The sequence below is a fragment of the Sinocyclocheilus rhinocerous genome, unplaced genomic scaffold, assembly GCF_001515625.1.
Source record: "Sinocyclocheilus rhinocerous isolate Xijiao unplaced genomic scaffold, SAMN03320098_v1.1 scaffold605, whole genome shotgun sequence".
Taxonomy (NCBI): Eukaryota; Metazoa; Chordata; class Actinopteri; order Cypriniformes; family Cyprinidae; genus Sinocyclocheilus; species Sinocyclocheilus rhinocerous.
In genome coordinates, this window is record NW_015661612.1 from 1,795,312 (window position 1) to 1,801,405 (window position 6,094).

Genomic DNA, 6,094 nt, shown 5'->3' on the forward strand with positions numbered 1-6,094 from the left:
CTGACTCACAATCTTTTGATGTAAAACAGATTCTAACTGACCCTTCTCCGGGATTTTTGATTAGCATGCAATCTGACCAATCATAACGCCGAATCTGCCATTTTGTCCGACAAACAAACCAGACAAGAGAGTAGATTTACATCGGTGGACTTGAACTTGAAAAATGGTGTGTACTGACATTGTAGTTGAAACAAGATACCGTCTGATGTTCATTCATGTTTATTTCGTGCTATAACTAGTAAAGAGGAAGAGATGATCCATTCACGTGAAGCTTGAACTGAGGCGCTACAGCAATCTGTCACAACATATTAAAGAGCCACTGTAGCTCCTTCCAGTAACACACGGAAGGAGCTACAGTTTTAACACATTCAAAGGGAACATCAAGACTCTTCCATTGTTTCACATTCTTTTAGCTTGCTTGTATGCTAGAAATGCTAGCGAGTGAAACGGCATTATACACAATGTGAATGTGCGTCTGTCTTATAACTCTCGGTAAAACAGTTCCGCTTAATTGGTTCCGCCTAATAAACGGCAACTCATAACCATATTTGGACATTCGCTATACTATGTCCGCTACAGCAGCGCAAGCAATGGTTTGAATTTCTTAAAAATGACAAAATTTGAGAGCTGAGACTTTGTTTCATACGAAATGTAACCTGCTCTGTCTTGTCTGGCACGTTGTCAGTGTCCTCTTTGCTCCGCAATGCAAGCGCCATGGCTTGACGGACGTATCAACAGTAACTAAGGGGGGGAGGGGACTTTGCAAAGGTTTGATTCATTTGGGCAGTTATTTTTATTAAAATAGTACATTACAGAAAGTAATGATGTTGATTCAGTAACTCCTCTGAGGTGTGTTTCCCTAAAGCATCATTAGCTAACTGCTCACAAGTTCCATTGAACTCTATTGGTAATGACAGAGCTTGCAACCATAGTTGCTTTTGGGAAGCACACCCCTGATTGATTCAATAAGTTCATTCAATGAAGGATTCATCAGACTGATTCAAACAGTCATCTTTCTACAAATTCATCTGAATGATTAGGACCAGGGAATGATCAGTCTTGGGATTATAAAATATATTTTAATATTGTTCAAATGAACATCGTGAAATAGATATTTTTTACCCAGCTTTATGTAAAAGAGAGGTTTATCCTGTGTCTTCATGACACAATATTGTTATATATCGCGCAGTAAATAAGAATATCAGCGTTAGTGTATGTAAATACACAAAAACATACACACATCCTCCTTTGTCAGTTGCAAGGAATTCTGTAGCCTGCTAGCATTATTATAAGTGTTCTGTTCATTGTGAAGAAAGACGGAGGGGGAGAGACAGAGAGACTGAAAGAGACTCATTAGATATGGTTATAGATGCAGACACCAGTCAAAGTCACATGAGTCTCATATGAATCCATATTTGCCCTGAAGGCTGCAAGATCCTTTATGCACATGACAGGAACATCAGCACACTGCATCCTGCTTATCAGATATCAAATTAGGAACACATATTTCAGATGCAAGATGCTTTTACAACAGTTTTTTTAAGAACAGATTGTGCATGTGACCTCATTTATACCATTTTCCCGGTGTCTTTCCTTTATTGAGGTATATGGAGTGTGTCCGAACCACGTTCAGATCCGGCTGGAATGATTCCACAGTCAAACTGAACAGTGAAAAAAACAACACCTCTTGCACAGGAAGCAGCAGTTGCACGGAACAAACACACACACTTCCTGTCCAGGGGAGACACACATCCACTCATCAAACAAACATTAATCAAAATGAGATGACATTATTTACAAGGTTTGAATGAACAGTCCTGTTTGGGTGTGTGAGTTTTTGTGTGTCTAAGCGATTGCATACCCATTAAGTTTCATTGTGTGTGCATGTTAAAGGGATAGTTCACCCAAAAATGAACATTAAAAATGATGGATTAGTTCAGTTTATTGGACTTCTATTGGACTATTGAATATCACCCATTCACTACCATTATAAAGCTTGGAACAGCCAGGACATTTTAAAATATAACTCTAATTGTATTTGTCTGAAAGAAGAAAGTCATATACACATAGGGTGGTTTGAGGGTGAGTAAATTATGGGGTAATTTAACATTTTTGATGACCTATCCCTTTAATTATAGTGTGTGTGTGTGTGAGAGAGAGAGAAATAGATATAACTCGCAAGCATATAGACTCTCATTCCATCCAGCGAGATCCCTGCAGTGCTGCTATTGCTGTGCTCACTAATTAGAACACTTTGCAGTTCAATTAGTCCTCTCTTTTCCTCAGCCATCATGGTGACAGACAGAGAACCCTCATTTACCCCAATAACACCCTGATTCAGGCCTCTTTCAACATATACATACTGTTACAGTGAGGAATGAGCCATGCATACAGCATTGTACATGACACAGCTCACAAGCTCAGGCACTGGGAAATGGAAACAGGTCATTTATTGCTGTGGAACTGGACTTTAAATAAGCCAAAATAAACAGTTGACATAAACCATTTAAAAGTTTGGGGTCAATAAGACCAAAGAGACTTCTTTCAAAAACTTTTTTTTTTTTTTTTTAAATCTTGCAGACTCTAAACTTTTTGGCCACAACGGTCTGTCTGATGCATGTGTAAGTAGACCAACAACTAACAAATAACTTTAGCATAATGCAAGAATGTATCTAACACGGATAGACTGAAAAATGTACTGAAACTCTGACTGCAGAATGGACTGCTGTAGACTGTAAATTTTAATGTCTATTCAATGTTTTACTGATCTGCCACAATGATATAATGTTGTTAAAGGTGCACTACTGAAGATTTTCGGAGTAAAAATAAAACATTCCATTATTAAACAAATGTTAATATATATATATATATATATATATATATATTATTGATAAATGTAATTAATTGCTATTAAATTCAGTTAATTAATTGGCATATCATGTAATCAATTTGATATTTTTTAAATGAATAATATTTTATTTATTAAAACCAATGATCACATGCATTAATATATAATTCATTTTCCAATCAGAGGCATAAGGCTATATATTGCCAATGATTGTGTTTTTTGTTTATGCATGATGTTGTACAAGACAATGAACATGAACATGCGATGGTCTTGTGCACACCAGTGGCGTAGACACCAGGGGGCCTGGGGGGGCCTTGGCCCCCTCATTTGCATGTCTGCAAGACAAAAAGACAAAAAGATTTGTTTACAACAGAACAGCACAACCCAAATGTTCGAATTTGTACAACGCATTTTATGGACGACAGTTTCGTGAACCTAGGAGAGTACAAGGCTGGCTGTGCACAAAGGCTTTTTCTAAAAAAAAAAAGGGTCAATTCCGACTTTGCTACGATAATCTGGCGCTTCTGAATCAGCGATTGTAAGTATGTTTTGTTATTAGTTTAAGTATTTGCTATAGACTGTTCAAATGCGGAGTTTTGCGCAGCATAGAGTAATGCGTTGTGTGTGTGTGAGTGTGAGGGGAACAGGGTCACATCACAGCAGAGTGTACAGCCCGTCAGAAATCATAGCACGTGTCTTAACCGTGGCTTGTGTACTGCAAATACATACAAGCATCATCACTGTGTCTGTCACGTGACTCTGTTCCCCTTTCCGGGCTTGAACTGGTGGTAAAACTTTGTTCAACATTATTAACTGTCTTTATATTTACTTTGAAAGCTGAAGCTCGCGATTATGGTAAGGGGCGTTACATTTCCGACGAGTGCTTGCGGTGTTCGGCCAATCACAATGCACTGGGTCAGCTGGCCAATCAGAGCAGACTGCGCTTGTCAAAGGAGGGGGCTTTGTTGAAAACAACGTGTTTGAGAGAGGCGGGGCATAGAGGACCTACAATAATGTACAGTATTTGAAAAATAATATGTTTTTTGAACATTAAAGCATGTTGATTTATTACTCTTATGAATTGTCCAATGACAATGGCGGTTCAATGTTACAATTTTTCAAGAAATCACGTAAAGATGAGCGAGAAAGAGAAAGTTTGCCATCTACGTCTGAGCCTGCTTCAGCTTTCCACAAGGAGATAGCGAGTGAAGCGGCAACTGACGCGTCTTCGTTTTCAGGACACTGACACGAACATTTCATCACAGGAGTGTAGTAGTAAGACTTCCATCTCAGTTCTTAATCTGAGAATATTTGTTTTCTATTTGAATTGGTTCATTATTAAAACATTTTGCGTTCTATAGATATATTTCTCATGTCTGTGAGGCACGAGTTCGGTTCATTTTTGATGCGTTCAAGTTTGGTTTCATTATTTTACAGAGCACAACGTTTTGTTGTTATTGTGAGTGTACACAAACAAATGTAGACCCTTAACAGATTCGAACGATGTAATTATTCTTGTCTGTATGACCAAAAATGATGGAGTATGAGTGCAAGTGATCGCAGCGGCGCCTCCATGTTAACTGTCATGCAGTATAAGCGCACTGCTATTTAGCTTCCACACGCCGCACAAACACTTGGAAATGCGCACATTTAATATAGACATTATAGCCTACATGTAATATAGAGCGGCCCCCTCATTTTATGATAGGCCCCCCCAAAAAATTACAATTCTGGCTACGCCACTGGTGCACACAGAGGACTTTCTGCTGGTAATCCCAGCAGATTCAGCATCACTCCAGTGCAGCTGCTGAGGCCAAAAACACAACTCGCTTCAAATATCACACAACTGTTATGGTATGGCTTCAAAGAAAACTACTTTTAATTCTGTCTCTTGTGAACTTTCCTTCTGTTTCTCTTTTTCTCTCTCTCTGGGTGGTTTAAAGAGGTTTAATCATGCTGATTGCCGTGATTATGGCCATCTCCCATGGGTCTACTCTCACTCTCCAGCCATGGCCTCCACAGGAAGTCACACTGGCCACTGGCGATCCGTCTTCCTGTTCCTGCTCTTCTGCACACACACACACACACACACACACACACACTACTGCCCCATTCAGTAATAGAACACACTTCCTCAAGCTTCCTATACTCACACACACTTCACCACCTCACTAACGGAATGATTCATGAATCAAGATGTAGGGTTTAAAGGCATGAAGCCGCACAGACATGCTGATAGTCAGCACAATTTTCCTATAAACAGGAAATTAACTTACATTTCAGACCACATACAAGTTGATGTTGATTACCACAAAAAACCTTTTGATATTTTGTGAGGCACTTACAATAGAAGTGAATGGGGTTCATTTTTGGAGGATTTAAAAGCAGAAATAAAAGCATCATTTTATTTTAAAAAAACATTAATTATTTTAAACTGTATTATTTTAACTGTAAAATGGTTTACATAAATTTTAGGGTTTATACTGCATTGTCAAGGCAGCAAAGGTTTTAAACTGGAACTTTACACACAAAAGGTTAGTAAATAATTTTTTCCATGCTAAAATCATGTTACCACCAATATTGTTTATGTCTTGTATGCTATACTATTGAAATTGGCGGCATATACTTACACTGTAAGTGCCACACTGTACTGTCAGTTTTGGGGGGGGGGTTTAGAAAAGAAAAAGGGACAAATGGATAATTCTGTGATTGAATTTAACTGAACCCAGAATATTCCTTTAATTTAAAAATGTCTACAAAAATAGCACCAATCAAAGCCAAAACATCAAGGTTTGCATTAGTGTAATAAAGGTCAGCCACACTCATTACGAGAGTCAACCAGACCTTCCTGTCAGACGGAAGCTTTCTATCTCCGTCTGTCTGCCTCTCCACTCCCTTTCCTCTCTCTCTCTCTGATACCAGCTTATGTGAGGGTGGATAGTTGGCTGGGTAAAGCTGGCAGCGAGACAGGAATGCACAGAATGGGCTGTGAATCCAACAGGAGGCTGTTTGAAGCTCACACACATTCCTCACACACTCTGTGTGACCAGACGAGAGAAAGCCAATACTTGTCATCTGAGAGAGACTCAGACTCGTTGAATGGCTACACAGTGAAAGATGAATAGGAGCAATAAGGAAATGACTTCAGTCCAGAAGAATGTCTGATTTAATTGATTTTAGGATCACATGGCGATGAAGAAGGGGTGTCAGAATCAAGATGAAGGCTTCGCGGAGGGCAATCAATGA